Source organism: Coregonus lavaretus (assembly GCF_964263955.1).
Source record: "Coregonus lavaretus genome assembly, contig: HAP1_SCAFFOLD_562, whole genome shotgun sequence".
NCBI lineage: Eukaryota > Metazoa > Chordata > Actinopteri > Salmoniformes > Salmonidae > Coregonus > Coregonus lavaretus.
This window is the reverse complement of record NW_028159857.1, coordinates 302,111-320,858: the sequence shown is the minus strand read 5'-3', so window position 1 is coordinate 320,858 and position 18,748 is coordinate 302,111. Positions and strand designations below refer to the sequence as shown.

At 42.4% G+C, this 18,748-nt stretch overlaps 1 pseudogene across 1 annotated transcript; it reads left to right on the top strand.

Moving 5' to 3' along the window:
* The first annotated feature begins 494 nt into the window (after positions 1-494).
* LOC311122375 (synaptic vesicle glycoprotein 2B-like) lies at positions 495-18,302 on the top strand (annotated as a pseudogene). Its single transcript has 13 exons — positions 495-500; positions 739-837; positions 2,185-2,346; positions 2,682-2,844; positions 3,195-3,316; positions 3,663-3,826; positions 4,061-4,142; positions 11,964-12,056; positions 14,080-14,168; positions 14,382-14,509; positions 14,776-14,871; positions 15,172-15,331; positions 17,791-18,302. The product of its transcript is annotated as a synaptic vesicle glycoprotein 2B-like (transcript).
* The last annotated feature ends 446 nt before the right edge of the window (positions 18,303-18,748 follow it).

The following is an 18,748-nucleotide window of genomic DNA, read 5'->3' as shown; positions in this document are numbered from 1 at the left end:
GAATCGAAGTTTTGTAATGCTTAGGTTGTTATGAGTGTACTGATATAAGTAGGACACGTGACAACCCGGCAACCTTGAGAAAAAACACCTCATATCGGAGTTGTGCTTGTTGTTCATGAACGTATAGCCCTCTCATTGGCTAGAATGGTCCCATCTGATCTTGCCTCCCCCTCCGACTGCCTTTCTTTTTTGAAGACATTTCTTTTCATTTTTTAGAGCGGCAACTAGAGTATCTAATCAATATAATGGATAATCTTGCGCTTCACTCCATAACTGTGTGTGGATAAATATGTGGTTCTCTGGTAATACAGTTACTATGCATCAAGAAGTATCCACTGACATGTAGTCTCGACAAAACAAGAAGTCGTACTGGAGTTTTAGCTTGCTGAAACAGCCGGCTATGTCTCGACAAATCCATATAGAGGCGTCCGGAGATGATGCAGCACGACCGCCACTTCTCACCAGCCACCCGGAGCTAGCTAGCCTTGACTCAGATGAAGGTACATGCGTAAACTCCACCTGGTAGACTTTGAAATGTCATGCACCCACCCTATCCGTAAACTAGTCCAACGTCTAGTCTTTACTAGTATACAAATGTAGTCCTGATGTCAAATGCAATATGTAGTAGGTGTAACTGCATTATCAGACTTGTGTTTTCCATGAGATGTTTTTAGTAATTAATGCTCATGCATTTTAAATGGCTTTGTAAATTGTCTGTTGTTTTTATTAACATTTCAGGTGAAGTTCTTTTTGAGAGGAGTAGTGGAGATAATGCAAATGATGTTCATGGACGTAGACAAAGAAAACTAACATATGAGGAAGCTGTTGAAGAAGCAGGTAGACTTTACTGGTATTTTGTGTTTGATGTGTAACACGAGGTGTATTCATTATTATAAACTGGGTGGTTTGAGCGCCGAATGCCTATTATTATAATAATAATAATAATAATAATAATAATAATAACTTTTTACTGCTCTAATTACCATGGTAACCAGTTTATAATAGCAATAAGGCACCTCTGGGGTTTGTGGTACAGTGCATTTGGAAAGTATTCAGATCCCTTGCCTTTTTCCACATTTTGTTCAATTACAGCCTTATTCTAAAATTGATTAAATTGTTTTTTTCACCCTCATCAATCTACACACAATACCTCATAAAAAACGTAAATATCACATTTTACATGTGTATTCAGACCCTTTACTCAGTACTTTGTTGAAGCACCTTTGGCAGCGATGACGCTACAAGCTTGGCACCCCTGTATTTGGGGAGTTTCTTCCATTCTTCTCTGCAGATCCTCAAGCTCTGTCAGGTTGGATGGGGCGCATCGCTGCACAGCTATTTTCTGGTCTCTCCAGAGATTTTCGATCGGGTTCAAGTCCGGGCTCTGGCCGGGCCACTCAAGGACAGTCAGAGACTTGTCCCGAAGGCATTCCTGCGTTGTCGTGGCTGTGTGCTTAGGGTCGTTGTCCTGTTGGAAGGTGAACCTTCGCCCCAGTCTGAGGTCCTCAGCGCTCTGGAGCAGGTTTTCATCAAGGATCTCTCTGTACTTTGCTCCGTTCATCTTTCCCTCGATCCTGACTAGTCTCCCAGTCCCTGCCGCTGAAAAACATCCCCACAGCATGATGTTGCCACCACCATGCTTCACCGTAGGGATGGTGCCAGGTTTCCTCCAGACGTGACGCTTGGCTTTCAAGCCAAAGAGTTCAATCTTGGTTTCATCAGACCAGATAATCTTGTTTCTCATGGTCTGAGAGTCCTTTAGGTGCCTTTTGGCAAACTCCAAGCGGGCTGTCTGTGCCTTTTACTGAGGATGGCTTCTGTCTGGCCACTCTACCATAAAGGTCTGATTGGTGGAGTGCTGCAGAGATGGTTGTCCTTCTGGAAGGTTCTCCCATCTCCACAGAGGAGCTCTGTCAGAGTGACCATCGGGTTCTTGGTCACCTCCCTGACCAAGGCCCTTCTCCCCCGATTGCTCAGTTTGGCCTGGAGGCCAGCTCTAGGAAGAGTCTTGGTGGTTCCAAACTTCTTCCATTTAATAATGATGGAGGCCACTGTGTTCTTGGGGACCTTCAATGCTACATAATTGTTTTTGATACCCTTCCCCAGATCACATCACACCATATTCTCATTAGAAAATAAACAGTATTCCTGTCTAGTGTCTGGTCTCTGCGCCCCACCTTTTAGGTTTTGGTTTGTTCCATGGGCTCCTGTTGGTGGTGTGTGGATGGGCCAACGCCAGTGACGCGGTGGAGATCCTGTGTGTTTCCTTTCTGCTGCCCACGGCCCGCTGTGACCTCCATCTCAGCTCCTCAGACATGGGGTTACTGACGGCCAACATTTTCCTCGGTAAGGAATAGCTTATATGGGTAAATAGTTGATATAATGTCAACTAAACAATTCAGTCATCACATTTAAAAAAGGCCTAAATATCAGTTCACTTGATTACAGATGCTGCTGTAGTACTGATATGTAAGGACAGACTTAATCTGGGTTCTATTAGTGTGAGAAGGCTCATGTGGTTAACAACCAAGTCATTCATCAATCACATGTAAAACCACATTTCACGTCAAGTTCAAGGTTTATGAATAACAACGTTGTTCGTAAGAAATCTGTGCATAAGAACCTTTTCTAAATGAGGCGTCTGAATTTTCTATGCTCTGTTTTGCACTTTGTTCCCATAGGAATGATGATAGGTGGGTACATGTGGGGTTACCTGGCTGACCAGAGGGGGCGCCAGAAGGTCTTGGTGATTTCCCTGACAGTGAACGGAGTGTTTGGGGCGCTGGCCAGCTTCGCCCCGAGGTTCTGGCTCTTCCTTCTACTACGGTTCATCAGCGGTGTAGGGTAAGCACTTTGTTACATACCCCTCTGTTTGGACCTAATGAAGATGGTACACGCAAACACACACACGCACACATCCACAAAGACACAAACACGGAAATGCAAAGTGAATAATTTCACAAACACTCAAAGCTGCATCTGCTCTCTTCATTTTTAAAGGATGAATTTCAACTTTCACCGGAACGTCTTTCCAGGGCATAGGCTAGTCATATGTTTCCCTCTCACCCTCGCCAACAGGCAGTTGTCATTGAAATACCTAGACTCTGCTCAGTTAACACTTTGGAAATCTACTGTGTAGGACTCTTTAAGTGTGTAGTGGATTCTAACAAGTCTTTTCCGTTTGCCTTTTCCAGGGTGGGAGGTTCAATCCCAGTCATCTTCTCCTACTTTTCAGAGTTTCAGCCCAGGCTGAAGAGAGGGGCCATGATAAGTGCTCTGGCCACCTTCTGGATGGCAGGGAATATCCTGGCAGCAGGTGTGCAGTGGACGCCATTAATACACATTGTCTTCTGTCACAGTCAGATGATGCTTGTCCTCGTATCAAATGTTTGAGGGAGGTAGAGATGATTACTGTTGCATGTGTCTGTAGGCAATGTTTAGGTGCACATGCTCATTAAAACCATAAAATATAGGCCCATGTCCAATAATATAATTTTTCTGTTTTAAGTGTCAATCATTCGTGAGACGTGTACGTAATGGAAATACATTGACAAATATTCTAGCCACACACTTTTGCTCCAATGCAAATGTATTTATTGAAAGTCACAATATGTGATGCTAATGAACATTTGGTAAGCGTCTGGGTGTGTGTTTGCCTACAGGCCTGGCGTGGCTGATCATTCCCCGGACCTGGGTTGGCTTTTCTCTGGGTGGGCTGGACTTCCAGAGCTGGAGGCTGTTTGTGGTGCTGTGCTCTGTCCCCAGCCTCACATCGGCACTCATCTTCAGTCTGGCCATGCCCGAAAGCCCCCGGTTCCTCATGGAGGTACACCAGTGCTTACAGGCCACCAATCTTTAAAATCCAAAATGCTTTCTTTAAAGACCACCTTTTTGTGTAACAATAGGCCGTACAGTATAGCTCCGATAAGTGTTTCTGAATAATCCAATAGGACCCTTAGCCTTGTATACAAGTCCAACCAAGTTCAACAAGTTAGTTTACAAAATAATATCCGTAATTTGGTTTGTTTCATCATTAAACACACTTCTCTTTCTTTGCCAGGCTGGCCGTGAGACAGAAGCCCTACATGTCTTCTGCAGGATGTTTGGCAATAAACCACAGAGGCAGTCTCAAGACATTCCCAGTATGTACCTTAGTGCAGGAGTTCCCAAACTGTGGGTCGGGACCCAGTGGGTCGGGGCAGTGGTGCAGATAGGTCGCCGGTTCATCCGATTGACATTTTTTTGCCCATAGATACACATCATTGAATTATTAGTAAATTCCTTAACATTAGTCACAAGAGTTAGATGTTTTGAATGTTATTGTTTTATTATATTTTGGTCTGAGTATGTTTTTTCACTGCTCAGAACCGGCCCTTTTGTTCTGGGGGCCTTAAGATTATTAATAATAATGTATGCACTCACTAACTGTAAGTCGCTCTGGATAAGAGCGTCTGCTAAATGACTAAAATGTATGTAAATGTAAGAACCTTTTGGTCGGGGGGAACCATGTGTTGCTTTGCGTCACAGCTCAACCCTTATCGGGGGTTTGTCAGTCAAAAGAACACGTCAATTAGAGGGTTATGAAGCAAAAGGTTTGTGAACCCCAATGTATACCATCCCATAAATCTCCAGGTATAACAAACTTTAATATATCAGATATTGGTTTTGTTAAAATGTTTTACTTTTTAAAGAAATACTTACATAAAATGGCATATTATTTCATACAAAATTAATTCAAAAGTGGAGTTCAGCAGGCACATTTATTGAGTATAAAGATTACAATCTAAACATAAAGGTATCAATTTAGAGTTATTAAAGTGACTTACTAATAACTTCCATTAAATAAGCTGTTAATGCTTGTAAATGCTTGATAAATGGTTTGTAAATGGTTATAATAGTTACAAATGCCTACGATGCTTATAAGTGTTGTAAATGTTGAAAATAATGCTGGACTACTCATTTATTGATAACCTATTATTTTTTGATACTTGCTAAACAAGTTTCAGTAATTAGAAGTGATTCATCACACTTACAAATCATCAAATATAAACTAAAATATTCTACTTTATTACATCCAAAATTGTGGACCTTCATATTCTATACAAACCCAGATAAATGTACTATGTTACTGTAACATGAATAGTACAGGTCATGAAACCTTTCCCTCAAGGACTCTTGATACATGGGAGTTTCCCATCCCTAAGGAGTTATAGGAGGGGCTGCACAAACCCAGTCACAACTACAATGGACAAACTAATGGCCCTGGCAAGAATCCCCTGTGTGAATTCTAAGTAATCTTGCATAACTATTACCACTATCATCGGAAGATAGTTAATCAGCATTGTGACTAGAATAATCAAAATGATCCTGAAGACCCTCATCTTCATGTTCTTTGTCCCTTCTCTCTCCCTGTCCCCCTCCCGCTGCCCAGTAGGTTTCAGAGCAATCAGAACTGTCAAACAGCAGAACAACTTCATAGAGAACCAGACCAGGGAACTACTTAAGATAAATTCTACTGTATCACTCCTATCAGCAAAGGTCAAGCAGGCCAACCCTGAACATGCTATCTTATATCTCAGGTGTTTGTACTTCAGGAAGACCACAGAGCGGACCACCGCCAGGTAGCACTCCACACCGATATAGGATTGGAACACGGGCTGGCCAGTGAACATGAAAACTAGGAAAAATGCAGTAGTATGTCGAAGAACACCTAGAACATGTTGGTCCAGATAGGCTTAGGCAATGCACAAGCAGACAAAGATTTCAGACACAACGAGGTTGAGAACGAAGAAGTCTGAGGCCACCAAACCTTCCCCTCCCCTCACTATCAGAGGACATAGACATTAGTGGGGAGACTCAAAATGATGTTGGTTACTAAAGAAACAAGGAAGACTAATGCGGCTGCTCCAATGTCAGGATCCAAAGTGACAGTGGAAGTAGTAGTTGCGGTTTTTGCAATAGACCTGTTAATCCCTTCAATATCTGTGGCTTCAGTGGACACTGTAAAAAGTGTGAAAAAGGGTCAGGGATTTCTATTGTCGAGAAGCAGATGACTACTAAATTGTTTTTTATCGAAAAGGTTTAGAATTAAACTGACTGCATGTGGATGGAATTTACATAAACTCTTAAGCCAAAACTAATTCAAAACGTACAGTGCCTTCGGAAAGTATTCAGACCCCTTGACTTTTTACACATTTTGTTACGTTACAGCCTTATTCTAAAATGGAAAAAAACTAGTTTTTCCCTCATTTGCTATGAGACTCGAAATTGAGCTCAGGTGCATCCTGTTTCCGTTGATTATCCTTGATGTTTCTACAACTTGATTGGAGTCCACCTGTGGTAAATGCAGTTGACTGGACATGATTTGGAAAGGCACACGCCTGTCTATATAAGGTCCCACTGTTGACAGTGCATGTCAGAGCAAAAGCCAAGCCATGAGGTCGAAGGAATTGTCCGTAGAGCTCCGAGACAGGATTGTGTCGAGGCATAGATCTGAGGAAGGGTACCAAAAAATTTCTGCAGCATTGAAGGTCCCCAAGAACACAGTGGCCTCCATCATTCTTAAATGGAAGAAGTTTGGAACCACCAAGACTCTTCCTAGAGCTGGCCGCCCGGCCAAACTGAGCAATCGGGGGAGAAGGGCCTTGGTCAGGTATGTGACCAAGAACCCGATGGTCACTCTGACAGAGCTCCAGAGTTCCTCTGTGGAGATGGGAGAACCTTCCAGAAGGACAACCATCTCAGCAGCACTCCACCAATCAGGCCTTTATGGTAGTTGCCAGACGGAAGCCACTCCTCAGTAAAAGGCACATGACAGCCCACTTGGAGTTTGCCAAAAGGCACCTAAAGACTCTCAGACCATGAGAAACAAGATTCTCTGGTCTAATGAAACCAAGATTTAACTATTTGGCCTGAATACCAAGCGTCACGTCTGGAGGAAACCTGGCACCATCCCTACGGTGAATCATGGTGATGGCAGCATCATTCTGTGGGGATGTTTTTCAACGGCAGGGACTGGGAGACTAGTCAGGATCGAGGGAAAGATGAACGGAGAAGAGTACAGAGAGATCCTTGATGAAAACCTGCTCCAGAGCGCTCAGGACCTCAGACTGGGGCGAAGGTTCAACTTCCAACAGGACATCGACCCGACGCACACAGCCAAGACAACGCAGGAGCGGGCTCTGGCCAGAGCCCAGACTTGAACCCGATCGAACATCTCTTGGGAGACCTGAAAATAGCTGTGCAGCGACGCTCCCCAAATACAGGTGTACCAAGCTTGTAGTGTGTCACAATAATTTTGTTATCTTAATGGTTGAAGTTAAACACTTCTTAAATCTTTGAATAATTCCCAGAGGTATAAATCTCTAGTTTTAAATAAATTAAACAAAGATTTCTTACTGCAATGGTCAGTCTTTATTCATTGAGAGCGCTCTGCCCTCTCAAGTTCAGAGTCCATCTTTTATACACACACACCAGAGTAAAAATCCCACCCCGCTTTAGGCAGGCTGTATTTTTCCACTGTACACATATATATCATTATCATATTCTGCAACATGTTTCATAATCTCCTCCAAGCCTAACGGTGTCTTCCCGCCCTAAATTGGGAGGCCTATTTCCTTATCTTGGTTTCACAGTTGTAAGTTGACTGTCGACAGTTCTCCTGCTCCTTTGTTGTTTGGCCTAAATCCTACTCATATGCTAAATAGTAACACAATGTCATAATCTTTACTTGTCCTATGCACACACATTATTATCTTATTATTCTTAATACATTTCACACCGTTACATAGTGACATGGTGGAATATTTTAGTCACTACAAATTCTCCTATCATAGTGTCATACCCATGAAGACTCAAGGCTGTAATCGCTCCCAAAGGTGCTTCAACAAAGTACTGAGTAAAAGGTCTGAATGCTTATGTAAATGTGATATTTCATTATTTTTATTATTTTTACCTGATTTCGCTTTGTCATTATGGGGTATTGTGTGTAGATTAATGAGGAGAAATACAAAACAATTTAATCCATTTTAGAATAAGGCTGTAACATAACAATGTGGCAAAAGTATGAAAATGTATAAACTCACTAACTGTAAGTCGCTCTGGATAAGAGCGTCTGCTAAATGACTAAAATCTAAATGTAAAAGTCAAGGGGTCTGAATACTTTCCGAATGCACTGTAGGTGCTTTTAAATAGGAAGACACACCACTAGCTAACAATCAATGGAAGTGATAGGGGCAATCGTCTAATGTTTTTTAAAGAATTGCCAAATCACCTTTGAGTAACGTCAAACCAAATATTGCGTTGATTTGACTCTTTTCTTTAACATTGCATGATTGCCCCTATCATTTCCATTGATTGTTAGCTAGCGCTGGCTAAAGATAGCAGAAGTTTCTAGTGGCTGTTTAAAGAAACCATGGATTACAGTTTCTCCTTGCACATGTCATAGACTACTTTCAGGGGATAGGAACCATCTAACATCAAGTTATAAAATCCTGAACTTCCCCTTACATAGTACTTCATTCATTTGTTAACATTGATGGTCTGTAAAAACCAATTACTATATGAATGGACAAAGTCATCGATCACGTGACACTGTTCATTCCTATGTCATGATCTCATCAGTCCATTCGAAGCTTTCAGGCCCCGTACACACTCCGGTCGTGCAACGGATATACAACCAGACCTGGGTTCAAATACATGATTTTGTATCACATATCAGTATAGGATTAGGTATGCTTCATATTGTGGACCCTGCTCAATATACATATCTTGGAGGGACCAGTTAGACAAGGGGTGTCATGTGGCTCATGGGCAGTGGCGATTCTAACATGTAAATCTTGGTGAGGCAAACCCCAAAACTTTTTTTGCTGCAATGCACAACACCACCCTAAACAATACATTAATTGCACTATAACGGTGACAAACGGTGCCCACAAACTGTTAGGGCCTACATAAAGCTGTCCCAACAGAAGTCCCAACAACTTACCACTGCTACACCTGGCTATCAGCGGAGCCTTGTCTGGCAGCGAAACAGTTTATTCAGCCTCATTTACTGCCTTTTTAAAAACATAGCTGATATGGCTGACTTGCATAAGCAAATGTGGTTTCTACTGACAATTGAGATGTACAAACTATGGCATAAGGGGACGACGAGCGGATAAGAGGCAATCCGTAATTTCGATTAAGACATTAATGAGCGAGCTAGGACGGATGTAGTCAATATAACAATTTGTTCAGCACTTTTGAAATGTACAGCGACAGAATTCAAACATGGGCCGTTCTTACAGTATTTTCCCTCTACACCAAGTCAGAACCGTAGAATAAATAAAGGGGGTATATAAGCAGACAATGAAAGCTCTTACAATATTAAATGATTACATTTTTCCCTGAGTTCCCAGTTGTCTTGAACTCACTGAAATCAGATTTCCCAGTTCCGAGTTAATTTTGGTTTGAGCGCGGCCGAAATCATGCTGGATTGACAGCATGGCCAATGTTGAATGTTTATCATTTTTAGCTTGGAAAAGAGACCTTTTAAACCCAGACTTGGGACCACACACCCACTACACTGAATAGCAGGCTAGTGATTGCTTTGCAATGCTTGCAGTTAGCCACTGATTCCGTCCAAACCACTCATTGTTGAATTTGCAATTTCCAACTTGGAAATGAGCACCGATACGTTTTATCTATAATTTCTCTTAATTATTTATCTTTATATGACAAGGATAAAAAAATATTTGCCAGTAGATTGTCGACTTGATTCATGATGACGACTGCTTGCTAAGATTTTGAAAGTATGACGTTGACTGTCCCCCCCCAAAAAAATTGTAAAGTGGTTATCCCACTGGCTATAGGGTGAATGCATCAATTTGTGAGTCGCTCTGGACTAGAGCGTCTGCTAAATGACGTAAATGTGCCCTTGAGCAAGGCACTTAACCCTAATTGCTCCTGTAAGTCGCTCTGGAGAAGAGCGTCTGCTAAATGACTAAAATGTAAAATGTAAAAAAATGATCAGTCCAGTCAAAGCTACTGTAGATTTGATGTCATGTTATTTGTGGCCAATGACCTTGAGCCTTCTTGGATGGGCACTTCTAATGTAACTCTATGGCAGCACCCAAGGGATTGCATTTTCGAGCTCTACCCTTAGATTTGGCGGTGACGTAGTGTCCCCATGAGTGACAGAACACTGAGCCAATCAAGGCACAACTATAGAACATTACCAACTCCTATGCTCCGTATTTTCCGCTGGCTGCCCCACCACCACAGAAAGCACTGAGCTAGGCTGAAACGCCTGCATTTTGGAGCTGCCTTACTCAAGAAAGCTAAAAAGAGACCATGTTTGTATGCTGCTTTATTAACTCAATGATATACAGTGAGGGGAAAAAAGTATTTGATCCCCTGCTGATTTTGTACGTTTGCCCACTGACAAAGAAATGATCAGTCTATAATTTTTATGGTAGGTTTATTTGAACACTGAGAGACAGAATAACGACAACAAAATCCAGAAAAACGCATGTCAAAAATGTTATCAATTGATTTGCATTTTAATGAAGGAAATAAGTATTTGACCCCTCTGCAAAACATGACTTAGTACTTGGTGGCAAAACCCTTGTTGGCAATCACAGAGGTCAGACGTTTCTTGTAGTTGGCCACCAGGTTTGCACACATCTCAGGAGGGATTTTGTCCCACTCCTCTTTGCAGATCTTCTCCAAGTCATTAAGGTTTCGAGGCTGACGTTTGGCAACTCAAACCTTCAGCTCCCTCCACAGATTTTCTATGTGATTAAGGTCTGGAGACTGGCTAGGCCACTCCAGAACCTTAATGTGCTTCTTCTTGAGCCACTCCTTTGTTGCCTTGGCCGTGTGTTTTGGGTCATTGTCATGCTGGAATACCCATTCACGACCCATTTTCAATGCCCTGGCTGAGGAAGGAGGTTCTCACCCAAGATTTGACGGTACATGGCCCCGTCCATCATCCCTTTGATGCGGTGAAGTTGTCCTGTCCCCTTAGCAGAAAAACACCCCCAAAGCATAATGTTTCCACCTCCATGTTTGACGGTGGGGATGGTGTTCTTGGGGTCATAGGCAGCATTCCTCCTCCAAACACGGCGAGTTGAGTTGATGCCAAAGAGCTCAATTTTGGTCTCATCTGACCACAACCAACACTTTCACCCAGTTCTCATGCGTTTTTCTGCATTTTGTTGTTGTTATTCTGTCTCTCACTGTTCAAATAAACCTACCATTAAAATTATAGACTGATCATTTCTTTGTCAGTGGGCAAACGTACAAAATCAGCAGGGCATCAAATACTTTTTTCCCTCACTGTATATATTTCTTAGCTAAAAAGTTGGGGCTCAAAACAGTTGGCACTCATGATCTTTCTCATCAGTCCCTCTTCACAGTAATGGCCCCAAATGGCAAAATCACACTTGCAAGTTAGACAGACACACAGTATATTTTTGTCTCACATATGTTTTAGCTCCCCATATCCCTGTACTAAAAGCTGCACAATTCTGTTGATATCATCTTTTCAAATCCCTTTATGTTTTGGCCTCAAGTAACTGCACATACTGTATTAGCTCATATACCAGAGGTGATCAATCTTGGGACTCTATTCAATCTGTATCGCTGAGGTGCTACAGATTGCGCGATAGAAATGTAAAGGTCATTTCCAATTGAGCCGATATATGCAGTGTTTCCGATGAATGCAGTCTCCGCTAACGCGGAAACATTGCCTTTCAATTTAAATCACACTGAACTTCCGTGATACGGATTGAATAGAGCCCTTACCCTTCACGTTTCAGTGTGGTTGAAGGCTTTTGCTCCAGCCAAGCAGTAAACATACTTGATTCTACTAATCATAGTCTTCCATCATGGCCTTGATTAGTAGAATTAGATGTGTTAATGATGCTACTACTTTTCACTTGATGTCATGTTAAATATGGTGTGTTGTGTATCGTTGACAGATTTGTGGGCTGCATGCCCCTTCTGAGAAGAAAGAGAGGGAGACTATGAGAGGTGGAACACACACTCAACGCTTTGTCAACCTCCTCAAACAGGTAACACCATGCATACATGTACACGTGCTCACAGACATAGGAGACAGGCACATACACAAATAGGCGCACACACACTCGTGTTTTTTTTTTTTTCAAGACTGAAGCGCCCTCCGATGGGATATAACAGCTTCAGAACTAATGGATTTGCTGAAGGAAATGTTGTACTGTACTTAATGCTGCATCTCAGATCCCCTATATATATATATATATATATATATATATATATATATACATAAATACATACATACATACATACATACATACAGTGGGGAAAAAAAGTATTTAGTCAGCCACCAATTGTGCAAGTTCTCGCACTTAAAAAGATGAGAGAGGCCTGTCATTTTCATCATAGGTACACCTCAACAATGACCGACAAAATGAGAAAAAAAATCCAGAAAATCACATTGTAGGATTTTTAATGAATTTATTTGCAAATTATGGTGGAAAATAAGTATTTGGTCAATAACAAAAGTTTCTCAATAGTTTGTTATATACCCTTTGTTGGCAATGACACAGGTCAAATGTTTTCTTTAAGTCTTCACAAGGTTTTCACACACTGTTGCTGGTATTTTGGCCCATTCCTCCATGCAGATCTCCTCTAGAGCAGTGATGTTTTGGGGCTGTCGCTGGGCAACACAGACTTTCAACTCCCTCCAAAGATTTTCTATGGGGTTGAGATCTGGAGACTGGCTAGGCCACTCCAGGACCTTGAAATGCTTCTTACGAAGCCACTCCTTCGTTGCCCGGGCGGTGTGTTTGGGATCATTGTCATGCTGAAAGACCCAGCCACGTTTCATCTTCAATGCCCTTGCTGATGGAAGGAGGTTTTCACTCAAAATCTCACGATACATGGCCCCATTCATTCTTTCCTTTACACGGATCAGTCGTCCTGGTCCCTTTGCAGAAAAACAGCCCCAAAGCATGATGTTTCCACCCCCATGCTTCACAGTAGGTATGGTGTTCTTTGGATGCAACTCAGCATTCTTTGTCCTCCAAACACGACGAGTTGAGTTTTTACCAAAAAGTTTCATCTGACCATATGACATTCTCCCAATCCTCTTCTGGATCATCCAAATGCACTCTAGCAAACTTCAGACGGGCCTGGACATGTACTGGCTTAAGCAGGGGGACACGTCTGGCACTGCAGGATTTGAGTCCCTGGCGGCGTAGTGTGTTACTGATGGTAGGCTTTGTTACTTTGGTCCCAGCTCTCTGCAGGTCATTCACTAGTTCCCCCCGTGTGGTTCTGGGATTTTTGCTCACCGTTCTTGTGATCATTTTGACCCCACGGGGTGAGATCTTGCGTGGAGCCCCAGATCGAGGGAGATTATCAGTGGTCTTGTATGTCTTCCATTTCCTAATAATTGCTCCCACAGTTGATTTCTTCAAACCAAGCTGCTTACCTATTGCAGATTCAGTCTTCCCAGCCTGGTGAAGGTCTACAATTTTGTTTCTGGTGTCCTTTGACAGCTCTTTGGTCTTGGCCATAGTGGAGTTTGGAGTGTGACTGTTTGAGGTTGTGGACAGGTGTCTTTTATACTGATAACAAGTTCAAACAGGTGCCATTAATACAGGTAACGAGTGGAGGACAGAGGAGCCTCTTAAAGAAGAAGTTACAGGTCTGTGAGAGCCAGATCTTGCTTGTTTGTAGGTGACCAAATACTTATTTTCCACCATAATTTGCAAATAAATTCATTAAAAATCCTACAATGGGATTTTCTGGAAATGTTTTTCTCAATTTGTCTGTCATAGTTGACGTGTACCTATGATGAAAATTACAGGCCTCTCTCATCTTTTTAAGTGGGAGAACTTGCACAATTGGTGGCTGACTAAATACTTTTTTCCCCACTGTATATATATATATATATATATGTATGCTGTTGGCCTTTAGATTCAGGTTTTTCTTTATCACATGAGGTTCAGCACAAAGTAAAATACAAACCCTGTATGTGAATTTACAACAACGCTTCTTGTATGTAGAACATGTTTATTTTCACTTAAATCAATGTTGCTTGTGTTGTAGGGCCTGACACCAATAAGACAGCTGTTTGTTGGAGAGTTGGCCTCTAGAAGTGTATGTCTGGTCGTCATATTCTACTGCATCTCATTTGGGTGGGTCTCAGCTCTCCTTAATACAATATGTCTGTCTTCAGCTGTCCTTGTTATCCATACTGCATGTACGGATGACTTTTGACACATAAATATACATAAACATTGACAGTTTATACCTGGGGGTAGTTATCCTGTGTCCTAATCCCTCTCTCTCTGTGTGTGTGTGTGTGTGTGTGTGTGTGTGTGTGTGTGTGTGTGTGTGTGTGTGTGTAGGTACTATGGGCTGTGGATGTGGTTCCCAGAGCTTTTCAAGAGAGCAGAGGATGGAGGCTCTCCTTGTGCCAATGTGTCTCGCTTCCAAAGCCATGACAACCAAAGCTGCTACCCAGTCAAAACGGCAGGTGTGTACCAAACACAGGAGCAATGCACTTCTCAATAAAATGCTCACTCCTGCCAGACTTCAGAAATCGGTTATGTGTAAACAGTAGCTATGTATGTTAAATCTGTGGGCACCAGTTTCTCTTTAATGATGAAATATTGTGCTATCTTTAACATTTTGCTAAGTTTGTTATTCAAGTAAAAAAGTATATTTCATGGGACTTTAGTGGCACTTTTATTTATTGAAGACTAATTGTGTGTGTGTGTGTTGGACTGCTTCCTTTCGCAGTGTACATGGAGGGCTTTGTCACTGCAGCCTCCAACCTACCAGGGAACATCTTCACCATTCTCCTAATGGACGTCATTGGAGGAAAGGCCCTGCTTTGTGAGTTGTTTTTCCCTCCCGTCTTAAAAGACAGAAGAGCATGATCGAAAAAATGCATTTAGTTATTAGAAGTTTCAGTGACATATTGTTGCTAAATCAGGATAATTATGCAGCATTGGGAATGGTGTCATAAAATGGCCATTTAGCAGACACTTTGATCCAAAGCCACTCACAGTTAACCCATGTTTGTGGTCTATGCAGGAATCAAACCCACAAGTCGAAGCCTAGAACCATTCTATTCCCCTGTGTGTGTGTCATCTGTTTTTTTTTTTTATGTATGTACTGTGCTCTCTGTCCCAGGTTGCAGCCTATTGTTGTCCAGTGTGAGTGTGTTCCTCATCTACGAGGTGAAGACGAAAGCTCAGAGTCTGCTCATCTCCTGTGTGTTCAGTGGAGTGTCTGTGGTGGCCTGGAATTCCTTGGATGTGTTGGGCACCGAGCTCTACCCCACCCAGCTACGGTAACCGCTCCATCACTGCATACACCAACATAATAGCCCCGGTCCCAAATCTGTTTGTGTTGCCTTCCCAACTCCTATTTACTAGAAGGCTTCACGGATCCACCTGTACCCGAATACCCGAGACCCGAGCGGGTCCGGATCCAGAATTCGAAATAATGTCACGGGTCTGGGTCGGATCTATTATGATTGTCACTGGTCTCGGGTATGTGTAATTTTAGCGGACTTGTCCGGAAGGGCCCGTACAGATCAGAAAGGAGACATTTTGTAATTTATGCTGCTGCTCTTGCTTTTCACGAGAGTAGAGCGTGTAGCTTGTTGTTGACCAATCATAAGTCATCAAAGCGGCATTAGGCTAAAGTCATAGACCCTCGCTCGGTGTGAGGCAAAAGTTAGGAGATATCTAAATCAATGTAAGATGGAATTAAAAGTTAAAGGAGAAGGCTACAACGACCAAGATCCAACAGGTAGGCTGCTAATTAATATTCTTAATGGAGTTGTTGTCATTCGTAACTGTAGGATGAGGAAGCGCATGCACTGCGGCCTCAGTTAGCCTAGCTAGCTAATGTTAGCTAGCTTCTCCTGGTTTGATGCAGTCCAAGACAGGTACTACGTAATCATATTGGATGATAAATAACCTAGCTGTGGCAGCTATTAGTCTACTATAGCGCAAGTCGGCTTGGTTGGTTGCTGTCTCTCGTCTCTTCCTCCCTGCTCCCCATGTCACTCATTCACAGTACAGCCTCTCCCCCGCCTGCTAGAGTGACACCCCTCTCCCTCCTCTCGCTTATCAGCTCTTTTTAATATACACTACTGGTCCAAAGTTTTAGAACACCTAGTCAGTCAAGGGTTTTTCTTTCTTTCATTTTACTATTTTCTACATTGTAGGGCCCCGTGTAGCTCAGTTGGCAGAGCATGGCGCTTGCAACGCCAGGGTTGTGGGTTCGATTCCCACAGGGGGCCAGTATGAAAAAAGTATGGAAAAGTATGAAAATGTATGCACTCACTAACTGTAAGTCGCTCTGGATAAGAGCGTCTGCTAAAATGACTAAAATGTAAGACATTAAAAACTATGAAGTAACACATATGGAATCATGTAGTAACCAAAAAAGTGCTAAACAAATATATATATTTTATATTTGAGATTCTTCAAATAGCCACCCTTTGCCTTGATGACAGCTTTGCACACTCTTGGCATTCTCTCAACCAGCTTCACCTGGAATGCTTTTCCAACAGTCTTGAAGTAGTTCCCACATCCGATTTATCCCAAACCATCTCAATTTGGTTGAGGTCAGGGGATTGTGGAAGCCAGGTCATCTGATGCAGCACTCCATCACTCTCCTTCTTGGTCAAATAGCCCTTACACAGCCTGGAGGTGTGTTGGGTCATTGTCCTGTTGAAAAACAAATGATAGTCCCACTAAGCCCAAACCAGATGGGATGGCGTATCGCTGCAGAATGCTGTGGTAGCCATGCTGGTTAAGTGTGCCTTGAATTCTAAATAAATCACAGACAGTGTCACCAGCAAAGCACCCCCACACCATAACACCACCTCCTCCATGCTTTACGGTGGGAAATACACATGCGGAGATCATCCGTTCACCAAGACACAGCGGTTGGAACCAAAGATCTCAAACTTATCCTCTGCAGCAGAGGTAACTCTGGGTCTTCCATTCCTGTGGCGGTCCTCACAAGATCCAGTTTCATCATAGCGCTTGATGGTTTTTGCGACTGCACTTGAAGAAACTTTAAAAGTTCTTGAAATGTTCCGTATTGACCTTCATGTCTTAAAGTAATGATGTACTGTCATTTCTCTTTGCTTATTTGAGCTGTTCTTGCCAGCCCCCCATACCTTGTCACAACACAACTGATTAGCTCAAGCGCATTAACTTTTAAGAAGGCACACCTGTTAATTGAAATGCATTCCAGGTGACTACCACATGAAGCTGGTTGAGAGAATGCCAAGAGTGTGCAAAGCTGTCATCAAGGCAAAGGGTGGCTATTAGAAGAATCTCAAATATAAAATATGTTTTGATTTGTTTAACACTTTTTGGGTTACTACATGATTCCATATGTGTTATTTCATAGTTTTGACATCTTCACTATTATTCTACAATGTAGAAAACAGTAAAAATAAAGAAAAACCCTTGAATGAGTAGGTGTGTCCAAACCTTTGACTGGTACTGTACATAACGGGTCTAGTTGTCCTCGGGTCCGTTTGGAACGGGTCTCTATATTTAAAAAATGAATTTATGCATGTTGAGTCCGGGTGGGAAAGCCCCAGGTCCACTTGGTCCTCTATTGTCACGACTGGTCCAAGATCTGTTTCTGCTGTCTTGCCAACTCCTGGGACCAAGCTACCAAACAGCCATCTTTTTAAAACATTTCCCAGCAAAGGCTCTTTGCCAGGCTGATTGTCTTGTCTCTCACACTGTGCTCACTGTCAATCTTGGTTTATTTTAGGTCCTCCGCTCTGGGCTTCTTCACAGGAGTAGGCAGAGTGGCAGCCATCATGGGTAATATAGTCTTTGGCCAGTTGGTGGACACCAACTGTGTGATACCAGTTCTACTTGTGTCTGCTTTGCTGCTGACAGGGGGGATCACTGCCTTGCGCCTTCCAAGCACTAAACAGGCAGAGCTCACCTGAGGCCTCTGTGAAATGAAGTCCAGAAGACACATTGTTTATTCCTGCTTGTAGTCCTCGCCAAGGGTTATTCCCTGAACCTAGTCTACCTAGAGATGCCTTTTTCCAATCATGACCAAAGATATCAGATCTAGAAGACATTTTATAAAACGGATGTTATGAAATGCTGGATTGCACAAGTGCACTTTTAGAAACCGTGTACCTTAATGGTTTCTCAGTCATTAACAAGTCATTGACCAGAGCTAATACAGTGAGGGAAAAAAGTATTTGATCCCCTGCTGATTTTGTACGTTTGCCCACTGACAAAGAAATGATCAGTCTATAATTTTAATGGTAGGTTTATTTGAACAGTGAGAGACAGAATAACAACAAAAAAATCCTGAAAAACGCATGTCAAAAATGTTATAAATTGATTTGCATTTTAATGAGGGAAATAATTATTTGACCCCCTCTCAATCAGAAAGATTTCTGGCTCCCAGGTGTCATTTATACAGGTAACGAGCTGAGATTAGGAGCACACTCTTAAAGGGAGTGCTCCTAATCTCGGCTTGTTACCTGTATAAAAGACACCTGTCCACAGAAGCAATCAATCAATTCGATTCCAAACTCTCCACCGTGGCCAAGACCAAAGAGCTCTCCAAGGATGTCAGGGACAAGGTTGTAGACCTACACAAGGCTGGAATGGGCTACAAGACCATCGCCAAGCAGCTTGGTGAGAAGGTGACAACAGTTGGTGCGATTATTCGCAAATGGAAGAAACACAAAATAACTGTCAAT